Below are 15,857 nucleotides of genomic sequence, written 5' to 3'. Positions count from 1 at the left end.
GTATTGTCAGATTCTCTTGGCTGCTAATGTCTTTCATTCTATTATTTTAGAAGGGAAAAAAACCTTAGGTAAAATATTTGAGCTGCTTTATTTTTCCTTTGGAAGAAAGGAGAAAGAAAAAAAAATGAAAAGATGGAATTTTATTAGAGATGAAATTAAACCCCCCATTTTCAGCAGTTATGCTAGTTAATAACACATCTTAAATATGCATATGGACACTAATTACTGATGAGGTTCGAACATGCAGTTCTCAGGGCCCAGGTATCTGAAAACCTGAGCTCATGTCTGACTGCTCTGAACTGGTTTTATAGAAACACTTGCTTAGACATATTCCTGCTTTTCATGCTATCACCTTATCTTCTTTAAGTGCTTCTTTTATACCTGATACTGGACCTAAAGACTGACTCGTCTATACTCTTTCATTGAAATGGCCAGATGTTGATTCTGTCTGGTTTGGGGTTTTGTTTTGTCAGTGGGTTGGTTTGTTTGTTTGTTTTGGGGTTTTTTTGGTGTGTGTTTTTGTTTGGTTGGTGTTTTTTTATGGCTTCATCTTTCTGAAAGATTATTTCCTACTTTTAACACCAACTTTTGCTCTTTTCCAAGTCTTTCTACATGAGTGCTGTGCATTCATCCTGTCTCTTTGATGTGATGTCCTTAAGTAACTGTGCGATGTCCTTAAGTAACCGTGATACTGCCAAGATCTGCAACGTCACTTGAGCTTTTTCAGTGTTTGTACAGTCTGCTTCATAATCTACTGGAATTTCAGTTTGCTCGAGAGTGATTCCTGAGATCACTGATACCACTTTGTTAATCAGAATGACCTGCTGCTCAAAACAAAGCAATAAATTGAGCTGACAATGTGATACTTAAGGCATCAACTGTTAAAGTTCTGATGATAAGTAAGAATTGACTTCTCTTTAGTTCTTTTTTTCTTCACTAAACTGAGCATTTAAAGTTGTCAAAGAAAGATTTCTAGTAGTTGTTAAATCAGAATCACCTCCAGTTGCAATCCCTGACTGCACCCTTACCAGATGACTTTCTGACAGCTCCATAATCTCAAGAAAGTGTTGTTAACATAACAGCATTAAAATAATCTGTTACCAACCCCATCTTTCACCCCTGTAGTTCGAGATGTGGCATTATCTTTAAGTGCTTGAGAAAAAGCAGCAGTGAAGGAGAATTTGCAACATTGTAAAGTAGAATTGAGCACTAATGGTTGAGAAGATGGCAACCTAGGAGCAGTTGATGGCTTGAAATGCACAAATCCTGAAGAAGTATAGTATCAGCTAAAAAGAAGTGAAATATGGGGTCCTGACAGCACTTCCGTGGCTATAAGCATTGATAAGGAATCACACATTGAACCAACTTGGATATGTTGATTTTATAATGCATCTTAAAAAAAAAAAGATACTTAACGGTTAAAGGATTATTTTTCTTACAGGCAGTTAAGTAAGAAATAACTGTTTATATAAAAACAGCTCTCTATAACAAATGTGGACAGCTAAACAGCATCTATACATGTTATTGGGGAGTTTGTTTTGATGTGGGGTTGTTGTTGTTGTTGGGGTTTGTTTGTTTGTTTTGTTTAATTGGGAGAGGGATAAATATGTTTATATATACAAGGCTTGTACATACACCAGTGGAGCTGAGGGAGTTTATACACATATCTAGGAGCATGGCTGAGTTGTGATTTTACACTTCAAGAAAATAAAAAATACTCGCCTTGAAACTCTTCAAATATTTCTATTAAGATACTTCCATGAAAGATGTGTTGTGGTGGTTTTGTTGTTTTTTTTTTTTTTGTTAATACAGCTGCTACTTTTTATTCTGTTCTTTAACATGTGTACAAGTGTTTTTCTTTATTACTTTCAAGTTTCTCTGTACTTAAGATTATTAACTACAGGACTTAGCTTTGGGCCAGATTCTGGCATTCGTAGTTTCACTGCAAAACAACGATATCACCTCTGGCTTAGGAGGCTCTTGAGCTGCAGTGGAGCCTGGGAGATTGGACCTGAAAAGAGTCATTATGTAGTTGCCTAATTCTTAACTTTTTTCCCAGACATAAGTTGTCAGGTGCTGTTGGATTCGAGGATTTGAGATACTAGACTAGATGGACTTTGGTTTGTCTCAGTATGGTCGTTCATTTTTATCATCTAATAATTTATTCCTAAATATGCTCAGCTAAAAAAAAAAAAAAGAAAATTACAGGGAGAGTAGCCATACATGGCCTGAGCAAAGTTAGAAAGGATCAGATCCTTAATACATAACATAATGCATACACGTTTCAAAAGTAATTAAGAAATTTATGAAATCTTGCCACAGATTAGATTGGCTTATGCATTTAAGGCTGTATAATATTTGCTGGAAGTTATAGTGTGTTAAATATAACAATAAGTGTTGAATTGGCATCTGCTTCATAACTACACTAATATACGTTCTCTAAGCTTCACAGGAATCTTCCGTGGAGTTAAAATTAAGGAATATTATATTTCGTTTTTGATGGTGTGATTTTGAAGAAATGCCATGGAAGTTAATGTAACCACTGATTTTTCTCTAAAAACAGATGCAAAAGACGGCTATGCTGCTTTTATGAATTGGCATTGGCTTTACTCCCAAGCTCAGGTATGCTTCGCCATCTGAAATGAAGACACAATTTTTAATATGAGTAAGCTCAGAAAGGAGATTGACTGTATGTGCAGGTGCAAGAGACTGTGAACATGAAAGCTTATCGCAGACACATCGCAGTAAGCCAGACAAAATCTGAAAGAGCTTCAAAAAAAAAAAAATAGTTTCGAGAAAATTGTAGAGAGGATTTTGGATTTGGTGCTGTGTAAAAAAAGGACGATGAATAAAACCAAACCTTCCAGCCTTGTGTCAATCTGTTCTTGCACTCATGAAAGTGTGGCATCACTGCAAGGTGGTTGTTTTATAAATAATGTACAAAGCAACATTCTCAGTTTTGTTTGGGTTTTTTTCCCCCAACAGAAACCACACTTACAGGCCTGAACTTCAAAATAAGTGATACTTTACAGGATTTTTTAATTATTAATATAATTTTTCCATAGTCCAAAATAAGGCCAAGAGAATGGGATTATCTTTTGGCATTTGCTTGCTTGTTGTTTTGTTTATTTTGTTTGTTCATTAGGGGGGGGGAGGGTGCTGTTTTATTTCTTATAAGTGAATTTAACATTCACAGAAGTCTTTCTAGTAAAACTAAATGTACCATGATGGGAAATATTTCCCCAGATCTCTGTACTTATCTGACATGACCTAGCTTTTGTGCCAAAAGATATCTCAAGGACGAAATCCACTGAACAATTAGAGTTTGGTGTCTGAGGGTGCTGAGCCCCCCTAGATGCCAGTGTCACCATTGCTCTGCTTTCTGTAGCGTTTTCCATTCCTAGGAGCAAGCACAGATTTGCAGTTGAGAAATAACACACTTTAAATTGACTTAAAGTCCAAGTTGCTTTCTAATTCGTAATTGCAGCAAATCTTAGTTGGTCACTGTTCTTGGGACTCTTAATTTTGTAGCAAAACTTTTTTTAGCCTTTCAGCTGTCTCAGATTGCTGATAATCACTTTAATTCATATCAGATCTAACTTATTTTAATGGAAAAAAATACATGTCATAATTAGAAATAATGAGAACTGATGTGGGCTACTGCTTTTTTGTATTTTAATGGTCTATTTTGGTGCATCTATTTAGGCAAGAGTACTCTCAGCATAATGCTTTGCATGAGAATACTCAAATTCGTGTTTAATAGTTGCTTATTTCAAGATCTTAGTAAAATTAGACTGCATTTTCAACAGGGAAATACATTATATCAAAAAGTTCTGCATATTTTGTTTGAAAAATATCTCCTTTTTCCTTGCATGTGGTTTCATTCTCATATTATACATATTCTTCATGTACTTATTGAATCCTATAATCACCTTCCCTAGATCTTAGAATATGTTTCATAGAAACAGAAAGTTATTGGGGCCAGCTGTTAAAAATAATGAGAGTAACCTTTAGTTGTTGATCTGAAGACAAAGATCACATTTTGATATGCTCATTTCTGGAGATTTTTCTGAATGTGTGGATTCTTCTTCACTTCCTGATAGTCTTTTCTGTTAGAAAAAAGCCTCTCGTTTTCTGTAATTTCTTGAAGGGGTCACCTATGTTAAGGTTCTTAATGTTACCTTCCTTACACTCATTTCTTCACATTATTTTAATTTTTCATGTCTTTATAATGCGCTTTTGCACCTGGCCCACTTGTTTGGCCTAGTTGTAATACTTTTCCCAAGAAGGATTTTCTTTCATGTACATCCCCCTTCAGATTTTCTTCTGGTAGTGGCATCTGTCAGAGATTAAAGAAAGGATTAGTTCTCTGTACTTCCTCAGATAAGGATATTTCATGGAGGAAAAGTATTTTATTTACTTATTGTTGAAAAGTAGCAAATGATAAAGTTGTAATAGCTTTATTACAATTCTGCTTTTGGATGAGTTATCAGTGTTTACCAGATCATTACCAAACAAGCCATTGCAATGGGCTAATGGACTTGGGCTCTCAGGAGTCTTCAGAATCCTCTCGTATTTTTCAGTGGGATTTATTCGCTATTTCTGTTTAAAATATCTTCTTGCCTAATTTTTAAGAAGTAATTCCAGAGGTGAAAACAACAGCTGACACATATATAGGAACAGGTATTAAGTCCAAATGTGACAATTTATGAGAGAATTGCAGTGTTTTGCAAGTTTGCTGCATGTACGAACCTCAGTAAGAGTGATGCTAGGAGCATTTCAGATCACTTTAAAGGGAAGCGGTGCAAGGAAAATTTCTCAGAGGAAACCGAAGTGGTACCTAACACAAAGTTGTGTATTATAGCAGAAACGGATTCAAGAGCAACAGAATTTTGAAGATAGCTGTAGTCACCAACATAGCCAGTTGCTTTTTGCGGGATCCAGGTTGCCAGCTCACAGTCACATTGGGAATTTATGGCTTTTTTTTTTTTTTTTTTCCCCTCTATTTCCTTAAAATCTCATCTCCTGGAGTACTGTGAATGTACCTGTATCTCTTTAGACCTAAAACCTAGCAAATAACACTGCTTTTGACAATCTAATCCTCTTGTTTATTGCATTTTCAAGATGATTTTTAGCATATGTAAGGAGTACAAAACTATTTTGGTTTCTTCTAAAGTCTTGATCTTTTAAATTCCCAGTTTTAGCAAGCCTGTCTTTACTGCCTTCATTGTGACCTGACCTCATAACTCGGCAGTATTTGCAGAACTACAGTCTAGGATACAGTATTCATGTTCTTTCTGCTAGAATAAAACTAATATTCTCTTTGCAGCAGCAGCAGCAAAACAGGCAGAAAGTCTCTCTTTCAATAATAACCCAATGTGGATGACTGACTGTGTCCTCCTCTGTGGCTGATAAAAACATGTAACCTCATTTTAGCAGGAGCACCTGAGATGCACCACTCATCACGCAGCCTGAGATATCTCGTTTCTCACTGTAGTTTGCCCTCAAGGTTTGAGGGGAGGGGGAAGAGGGAAATTGGGTTCTGGTTTGCAATTAAGTCAGCGCTCACTGTACTCTTTGTTTATTGAGTATGAAGTCTGGTAGTGCCGTATAAGTGCTACTGGGGTTTGCAGACACAAACTGTGCAGCTATTTAAATAGAGCAATGGTATGAGCTGATATTATGAACACTAAAGAACAAGAAGTGATCACATCTTAAAGGCTGTTCTGTTCTCCCTTTGAACACTTCACTGTGATGAGGAATTTATAGCTTTGAACAGTTGCTGAAACACACTTGGAAAACCTCTTGATGTTTATGGTGTTAATAGATTCATCCTGGTATTCAGTAACTCTGCGTTTTTAAATTTGACCCTCCACATGGCACAAGTTATTCAAGAATTTTGTACTGCTAAATGTCAAAGTTCTGTACATTCTTCACAGTTCTTGTATGGTTTCCTTATGGAAAGTATCTGAATCTGACTGTGCTGCTGAATGACTTTCAGAGTAGAATGTCATTTTGTACATCTGGTGTTCTATTTAATTGTCATCAGACTTTGGTTTTCAACAAGATAATTGCTGAGCTGTCTTTGGTGCTTTGAAAAATAAGTTATCTTCAAATCTATTAATGTTGCTCAAATATGTGCTTTTCTGAAAATGTGTTTCCTGTCATAAGGCTTTTCGGTGGCATAGAGCAAGTTAAGAGTTTATCAGGCTATTATTGTCACAGATGAAAAAACAAAGTCTTACAGATAAAAGTCTTATGAACGTGACTCTTCTCTTGATCACTGCGGAAATTGAGAAGCCTATTTCATTTATGTTCAGGAAATTAAACTAATAGATGAATAGGATGCTACTTTTTGACCTCTTTCCTGACTTCTCTCAGCAAAGGAAACCAAAGGATTAGTTCTCAGTCCTTACTTTATTTGCTTTAAGGCCTTGCTTTATTTATATTGTCTAGTCACTGAACAATTAACCCTCGAAAGAGGAGAAAGCAAGAAAAAGACTGCTTGCTTTGTCCTTGAAGCATCATCTGCAATGAAAGATCTCACTGGGGGAAGACAACAGCTGGGTAAGACCCTGACTCCCTTTTTCCTCTTGAGAGACACTCTTTGTTCTTTGTAGGAGGCAAGTAATTCTGGAAATATACAGGGAGTTATTTGCATTTTGCAAAAGCAGATTTGGGTCCATGTGTTCCAAATATTTGGAGGAAGAATGAGTTAGCTCTCTGTACAACCTCTGTCAGCTCCTTTATCTCTCTATACGATCTCTTAATCGCTTCTTTCCATCCTATGTTTTGTGGTGCCTTATGTGTAAGCTTGCATGACTCCTAACAGAAGAAAACCTGGCTTGGCATTTGAAGGCCAGTGCAATTCTTGTACTTGTTGCATATCAGGCCATGGGATTAGGTTGTACCTGGGCACACTGGGCTTTCTCATGTGGTTACTCGAGCACGGAAGCTCTGGCAGTTACTTACATGTCCCCTGGCTGCTCTGCGGGGTTGCTGTCTCTCTTCAGCTTTGGTGCTGGGCTGAGGAACAGGAGTGTGACAGGAAACACTGAGATGCTGCCTAATGAAGTTGTGCTGAGTCTAGAGAGGTGGGTTGAGTTCAGGGATGGTTTTCTAGCACTGTATTTTGCAGGTGCCTGAAAGGAGTAGAAGGCATCTCTGGAAAACCAGACCATAATGATAGAATTCATTATAAAGGCTACTCTTTAGAATTACCATTTAGCAATCTTTTCAAATGAGAGGTACGTAGCATGAAAGGACTGCTCGTAATTTTGGTTGAAAGGTAGTTCTATTGTAACATTACAGACTAAACCACTCAATTAGGAAAGAAAGGAACATCTCACTTTTCAGAGACATCCTAATCTGGCAGATTCCTTTTACAGTTGTTTGTGCAACACAAGAACAATTCTCTAGCTAAATATTGTAATAAAGAAATCATTGCTGTGCAATACTGTAACTTAAGTATCTATGCTTCCAAGCATCCTTAATTTTGTTTTTTACTTTTATATTATTACAGCATACTTTCTAAATTATTATTTGTTCATAATTATCCATTGTGTGTATTGAAGTCAGACTTTATCTGACTCTAGTGTGTACTCTAACATGTAAGTTGTGTTTTTAAAAGTTTATGTATGTCAGACTTAATGCAAGACCCCAATATTTTGAGAATAGGGCTACACTTCTAAATTATAAATCGTATTTTCTGATGGAAAAAAGTGACTAGGTATAAATTATGAATCTTGCATGTTACAGTACTTAGCCATGCGATCACTATTTGAAATTCTCTTTCAGGTCCTTACATTTATATTCATTTGGTTTCCTCAAAATGGACATGGCTAATGTATTATTAAAGGTTTAAAAATTGGAATCCATGTAGTAAAGGTTGATGTGTTTTATGGTTCAAGAGAAACTGATGTAGCAATGAACTTTGTGGTATTTGCCAGCCCACAGGTAAAATGCCCATACTACTTTGATTTGCATATGAGCGCATTGATATGATTTATTTGGTATAACTGGGTAATTTTTGAGCCGGAGAGCAAGCTATAGCACTTCTTAAAAGGAAATATAATGTAGTATTATAGTCATTCTAGAATCAAACTTACATCCACAAATAATGTGTGCAATTAACAACATGAGTTAGGTGTCAAAAGCTGAGATCCCTAAGCACTCCTCAGATTTTCCTCTGAAGCAGAAATAAGGCATGTTTTTTAAGGAACAGCTCAACAGATGCAAAAGCAGCATCTAATTCTTATTCTGTTGTTGGCCTTGGATTGTGCCAAATTAATGAAATGCCTTTTTTATTCATCCTTTGTACTTTACTTGGACAAGTATGGGGAAAGGGAAGTGTTGGCATATAAATCTGCACGATCCTCTGATTCCTCTTGTGTATCCTGACCATGTGAGGGGAGCAGTGTTATACTCGTTATAATTGTCTTTCAATGACGTTAATATGTATAATTGTGTATTTCAGCTATCTTTATGCAGTTCCAAAATACAGCTTTATGTAGCTTAACATAGTTCCAAAATTGTCAAACTCCATATGGATTTTTGTTAGTCAATTGATCTGACCTCCTGATGCTTAAAAATGTTCTATTCTTCCATGTGCTGCTTGTTAGCAGTTTTGATCCGATGTGGTGACCTAATACTAAGGTTGTTAGAGAGATACATTGGAGAGTTTCATAGATTATAAAAACTTTTAGAAAAAGTGTCTTTGTCTGTTCCAGGGAAAGAGGATATTGTTTGGCATGCTATAAAATGTGATCACAGTACAAGCTATGCCAAATAAAGTTTTGCAAAAGCCTGGGACTGGCATAAAAAGTACCTAGTCTGAGTTCTTCACACCAAACTGGAAATTATCCTTATTAAATATGATCCCTTACTAAGGTTTTCCCAACACTCAAATCACTGTAGAACATGGTATATATTTCACAATGGTAAACGGAAAAGGGAAATCAATACCCATGTGCTGTCTGCCATGCTTAGCTAAAATTGTTTACAGTAGACGATGGGAATATGAATTTATCGCATCACTTACTCTCTGCAATTCCTGTCTTATTTGTATGTTGTGAAAAAAGATAAATAGAATAAATAGTTATAAAGCTGGTGAAAACACTTTAGAAGTCAGGAGATCTATTTTGCTGTAGGTGCTTAAATTTCTGGAGCTACTTAAAACTTCAAATTAGAGAGTGAGCAGATTCTTGAACAATTACAAGCAGATCATAAGACTGTAGTACACTTTTGGTTGTGTTTTGGTGCTGGTACAAGATACAGTGACCAAGCAATGGACCACAGAATTGCCACTTCCTCTGAATAGTTTCTCATGATTTTTTTTTTTTTGGTTCACTATCTATATCTGTACACTTAATTTTGCTTTAAGAAAATGTGTAAAAAAAATTTAAATATTAGGATGTGTAAGTTTTTTGCAGTGCTATTGAAAATGAACAAAGCCTGGATTTTCCATGCTCCTGAGAGATTTTGGTTGCTCAGAAACTGGCCAAATCTAAGCCCTGCAAGGTGGACTTTCCCCTCCTTCCCACACAGCAAGGAAAACTTTGTCATTTTACCTGGAGATTCTATAAAGAGTTCTTTGTCCAGCCTCTACTCAATAGAGGCAGAATAGATATGTAACATTTTTTACTGATCACTAATCTTGGGCCACCAGGCTATGTCATCTGTGACCTGAGACTTCCAAAAAGGTCAGTGAGGATAAAAGGAAAAGACTGACTTCAAGAAAAGAGGTTTTTCACTTCAGCAGTTATAGATCGGTGTGATAAAAACTAGAATCTTCCTTATGCTGAAATAAAGATATAGAACATACATTTTTCCCTCAAAGTTGCTGCATAAGTAGCATTTTTATAATGGCTCTTTTAATCATAGTAGCATTAATAAATCTAAGAAATTATGCTGTATTTGAATTCAGTGGTGCGCTACGTAAGGACCTCCCTTCAGCACTAATTGTAAAACATTTGTATCGAAAAGCAATTATTAAAGCTTAATTTTTCAGCAATGATTCAATTAATCACCTAGGAAAAATACTCACCTTCAGAAGTGGAAGTGATACTAAGATCCATTGTTTTCCATACATTCTGTATTCCAATTTATTGTTTGAGTAAGAAGCTCCACTGGCAGCTGTGCTAAAATATTTTTGGCACCTTCCATTATTATTCATAATCCAATTCATTAAGTGAATATGTGTATGGAATGTAAGTATACTATGTTTGTTGCCCAAGACTTAAAAAACAGATAAGTAATCATATCTGAAAATAGAATTTATGTTGAAAATATGTTTCTTTCATTACTCGAGATCTCTGTAGACTTTTTTCTGCTTTTGTGATCTAATTAAAATACCACAGAGCTAGAGATACTACAGTTTGTGAAGACAGGCTTGTAATAGGACCTATGTATAGGAAACAATTAAAGTGTGTTTATTTCATTACTTGTAAGAGATGCATAGAGGTATTAACAAGCTACAGATTTTTTTTCTTTTAATGGCACAAGAATATTAAATTATTTTTATGCAAAGTAGTAAAACATTGTGGCTGTTAAAAACAAATTTATGGTGCAATAATACCATAATTGGTATGGCATTATATGCAAATTCTTAATTGTCAAGCAAAGTATATTGTCACTGAAGGACCTTACCTATAGTTGGTGCTTTATTTATTTCATTATTTTTGACCAAAGTACATGCAAAGAAATTAATCTTCACACTTTGTTTTAAATGAGGTTCTACAAATTATTAGGATATTTTTTCCTGTAATTGAGGTTGTGCTTATATTTTAATTGTGTTTTTCATAAGAGAGACTTTGATAAGAAAGTGATCTGTTTATGGAAAAATACCCCACATAATTGTCTTGTCAAGTCATAAATTAGTAAAGATTAGTGGCTTTACTCAGGTGAGGGGAGCTACACTGGAAACCACTGGTGTTCAAGGAGAATGAAACAAAGGCACACATTGAGCTCGCTCTACGGAAGAGCTTGGAACTACATCTTACAGGGTAAAAAGGAAAGGTGACAGCAGCAATTCCCAAAACTAGGCTCAGTAAATCCACCTCATGCAAATCAGGCACGCACCACTCTAGACTCTAAAACCAGTCTATAATTCTATTTAAAGGCAACACTAGCTACTAGGCTTGTGACAGCTCATTCAGAGCCAGCTGGTGTGACTGAACCAACTTAATCATAACCCGCTCATGAAAACTGAATCTAGGTTTGCTTGAATTCTACACAAATGAGGTTATGCCCTTGGGTTGTGGCATCACCTGTGGCTTCTGGTGACATAAGTCCGCTTCCTCCCATGTCGCATCACAGGAGACACTGCTGCATTGCCTCCTGTGATGGTCCACCTGCAGCCATGTGGGGATCTGGTTCTTATTCCCATAGTGAGCGCGGTTTCCCTGTTAAATTGTTGGTGCAGTGGTGTCATAGCTAGAGGTTGGTTGTTGTGCTGATGGGATTTGGGTAGTCAGGTCTCCCTCATGACCTGTCCTCTTGCAGTTTTTACAGCAGCTTCCTCTCGCTGAAATTCTGGCATGGGGTTATACTTGGAAATTGCTTGCATGTGCACTCCTCTCCCTGCTCCAAATCTCCTGTTATTTTAGACATCTCGTCTTTTTCAGTAATTGTTGCTGTTGCTAATACTGTAACTGCAGAGGAGTGATGCTCTGGTCCCTGATGCTCATTCTGGATGTGGCAGCACTTAGAGCTGATATTTTGCTCCTGGAAAACTTCAGCTGTGGAAGATAATCACTCTCGTGCAGTGCGTTTGGATGCTACCCCAGCATCTGGCTTACCTAGACCCATAGTAACAAGTAAATGGGCAGCATTTCCTCCTGTTGTCCAGCTGTCTTTTCTTAAACAAAATGTGCAATAATTTGTTTATACCCTGTAGGTTTGGTTGGTTTTGGTTTTGTTCGTTTTGTTTTGGTTTTCTTTTTTTGAGGGGAGTGTGGGTTTTGTTATGTTTTTTGTTTTGTTTGATGTTTTTTTGTTTTGTGCGTATGTGTCCAAAGTACTGAAAACTGGCTAAAGATACACTTTTTGCTTATGGAATTGGGGAGTGAAATTTGAATCTGACAATGATTTGCCTAATGATTGAATTTACTTTATAAATATGCCTACATCTGCCTGCTCAGCTAACTTCTTGACCGTTTTACAGTATTTTTAAGGTAGTACTGCAAAATACCTAGGGAATTAGACCATTACAGAGAATCTAATTCTTTGCACTCAGCACTGAATCAGGTCTAAATTTATTTTACATGACAGAAGCAGAGTGAATATCACAATGTCCTTGGAATCCAGCATGGTTTTAATTGGATTCTATCTTTTTCTAATGCTACTGTGGAACACCAATTTAAATCCTGGGGATTAAATTTATATGACAAGCTGCCATTCTCGCTAAAGTGGTGCATCATTTTAATTTATTTATTTTGCTTTGATGTTTCTTGACAAATAATAAAGCATCAGGTCCTTAGTTGCGAAGGTCTTGTTGCTATTTTTTTTCTAGAGAGTCTTTACATTTCAGAACGCTTTTGCTGACACAAGACGGGCCAACAGTTCTCAAGCTCAGCAAGAATTCTAGTGAGATACAATTTAAGATAAAGCTTCATTTATGTAATAAAAAATAACCCCTAGTAAATGAGGTTTGTAATGCATTATCCTTCTTAGCCTTCCAGTGGGCCCATAATTATGCAGAATATCTAATGTACTCTAATAATCTGATCTTAACTTGGTAGTCTTTTCACTTAATATACAGACTAAAACACTACAGCCCAGTAGATTAGAAAATAAAGACAGTGATTACTTAACTGTAATAAATACATGATGCTGTGAAGGTGAAGATAAAAGTATGATGTGCAAAGTATGACAATAAGTTAAAATGCTTGGAAACAGGTGTGAAGAGACTTTTAAAATAGGTTCACATTTTTCATTATGACATTATTGTGGTTCCATGTCCCAATCACAGTCACTTCTACTGGCAATAAGAAGGTAGATAAAAGTAAATCATTCCTAGGTTAATTAGCATATTATTAAAAATTTAATAAAAAATTTAAATATGGACACATTTGGAAAAATAGAATTGCTATAAATTATATTTTAAAAGCTCATTAGCTGGGGAGTATGAGATTTTAAAAATATTACGTTTCAGTCCCTCTGTCCTAGGCAACAAACCTATTATAATTGCCATTGTACAAGACTCTTGCATTCTTGCTGATACCCACTGAAGTACATTAACTGTTATGGTTGTTTAAATCGATTTTACTGTTTTATCAGCTAGGATTGAACAAAAGATAAGGACGCTGTTTGAAGCTGTACCGTAGATACATCTACAAAGTTTCTGGTGGAAGCATCCCCATTTGCATGATTTCATATGGCCCAAATAGATTTATGCATATATTGAAGCTGGGAAGAATGAAACTAATAAAACCAGGGACTGACATCTGGCAATAGGTACACAGGTCACAAGTAGATGTGCAAAGTCAAGAATCTAATGATATGGACATCAGCCCATATCTTCCATGTTCATGTGTGGTGGGGTTGACCTTGGCCAGCTGCCAGACGCCCACCCAGCCGCTTGCTCACTCCCCTTCTCAGCAGGACAGGGGGAGAAAAATAAGACGAAAAATAAGACGAAAAAGCTCATGGATTGAGTGAGATAAAGACAAGGACATCACTTACTAATTACTGTTGTGGGCAAAACAGACTTTAATTGGGGCAAATTAATTACTTGCTAATTCAAAGTAGGTTTGGATTGTAAGAAATGCAGATGAAAACTAGAGCAGCTTCTTCCACACTTCTTCCCAGGCTTGACTGTGCTGCTCCATCCCCACTCCGAGCAGCGCAGGCAGTGGGTGCTGCGGTCCCTCCATCACGGCTCCTCCAGTGTATGTGCTTAGTAACTGAAAAAAGTTTGATTTCATCTGGGACCTTGAAGTTTTTTTAAATATTTTTTAAATATTGGGTATTAGACTGCAGTTGTGTCAGATTTGGGCAGTACAAAAGCTCACTTCAAGATGTAGTTAAACAAGTAAGTGTAAGAATCAGATCAATGCTTTGCAAATGATTGATGTTATACCATATGCATAATTTAAATGACAGAATTGCATGGCAGCTATTTGCAAGATATAAATCAAACCAGTTTTAGTCTGTATTTTGGAAATAGCTTTATATTACCATAGGACTACTTCTTTTGTGTGTATACACGCACGTCTATTCCCCTTTTGTTACTGTGTTTTGCTCTGCCTCCTCCTGATACCTGAGAATGTCTTTATTTTACTTGTTTTCCCCCAAATTCATCATAAAATACTAGGTTAATCAAGCCATTGCTCACCGCCAACTGCGTGGTGTTTTTAGCACAGCACTGCATGAGCAGCACGGCCAACTCCATCTGGCTGGATTGTGGCACCCGGTGTAAATCGTGTGACCTTTGGTGTAACGAAGGATCTTGCTGCAGCTCGACTTTGCTCTGATGATCAGCCATTCAGAACTTGAAGACTTTCTTCTGCAGAATAAGTTGACTGTAAAACACTGTAAAAATCATGATTTCTGAAAGTATTCCTATTTAGGCTTTTCATTAATTAGGAGTTAAGGAGATAGTGCTTGGAAATATGTCATTGCATAGAGAAGAACTTGGCGCATCCAGGGAATGACTCTTCTTCTGCATGGGGGTGGTCTTTGGTTTTCCCATTCTCCTCGCACAGCTTAGAAAAAGTTTATTTAATTATCGCCAGTTTCACTTTTATTTTTAAATGAATGACTGGGGTTTTTTTTATTATCTGCAGTTACTACATAGAAATGAGACCTAAATATTAATGACAGAAGTTTAAAACTCAGGGGGAATTCAGCCATGTCCAAACCTCAAAGTGCCCCTGAGTGTGTTACATTTGTAATAAATGTTTTGCCATCCTTCCCCACACCAGGAGCCCTTTGGGGAACAGCCCCTTCCTTGGATCCATGTAGGGAATAGCAATTCATTGTAAATCCACAAATCAGCACAGCCCCATGACATAGAGGTCGTCTCATGCAACTAGACCTATAATTTTAACCTGCAAAAATTTTTTTCTTTTTTACCAGCTGTTAGCAACTTTTGGCAGGTCCCTTTCTGTAGGCTGTTGATAATTAGGGCCTGTTTCTAGTTTTACTCCCTACAAACTACATTCAGATTTGGCCTCGGCCCTCCAATTTGTTAAATTGTACACTAATGTCCCTTGCTGTGCCTTTAAATCTGGCAAGCTGTGAATTTTGAGAACATTAGTGATTTTTTCCAACTTGAATTGTCTGTAGATATAAAACTAGAGCCACCATAGAAGGTATAATATTTATCTTCAGCAAACTTCATCCTTCAATAAAATTTAGACTTGTTTTGACTTAGTGTCTTCTCAGGGCCAAGCACATTTTTGGAAGACTAGATTTCAAAATACATCTTGATGGTTTGCATTTTTGTTGTTGTTTGTTTGTTTGTTTTCTCCCAGAATTGCGAGCAAAAATCATAAAGGGAAAGTGTAATAAATATATTGTAAGTTTCGTGTTTGATTTCTTAACTCTTAGCTTATTTAATTATTGTCCAAGTTTAGAATTCTTTAAAAGGAGGAGACAGGATAACAGCCTACATTAACAAGTAATTCACTGCAGTCTGTAAAGTTCACCAGACCAAAATAGTTGATGTTGAGACCCCTATACTTGTGCTATATTTATTTTGCCAGCGTTACACTGGATGGGGATTAGTCTGGTCCCTGAGATTGTTTCCACCAGATGCCTTTGAAGCTGTCCAAAGGACAACTCATTGATTTGGACCCTTGTGTCTGCCTTAGGGGTTGGAGCACATTTGTGCATCCTCTCATGGCACTTCCAGT

The sequence above is a fragment of the Caloenas nicobarica genome, chromosome 12, assembly GCF_036013445.1.
Source record: "Caloenas nicobarica isolate bCalNic1 chromosome 12, bCalNic1.hap1, whole genome shotgun sequence".
Taxonomy (NCBI): domain Eukaryota; kingdom Metazoa; phylum Chordata; class Aves; order Columbiformes; family Columbidae; genus Caloenas; species Caloenas nicobarica.
The sequence above is the reverse complement of the archived record's forward strand: the minus strand, read 5'-3'. Positions refer to the sequence as shown.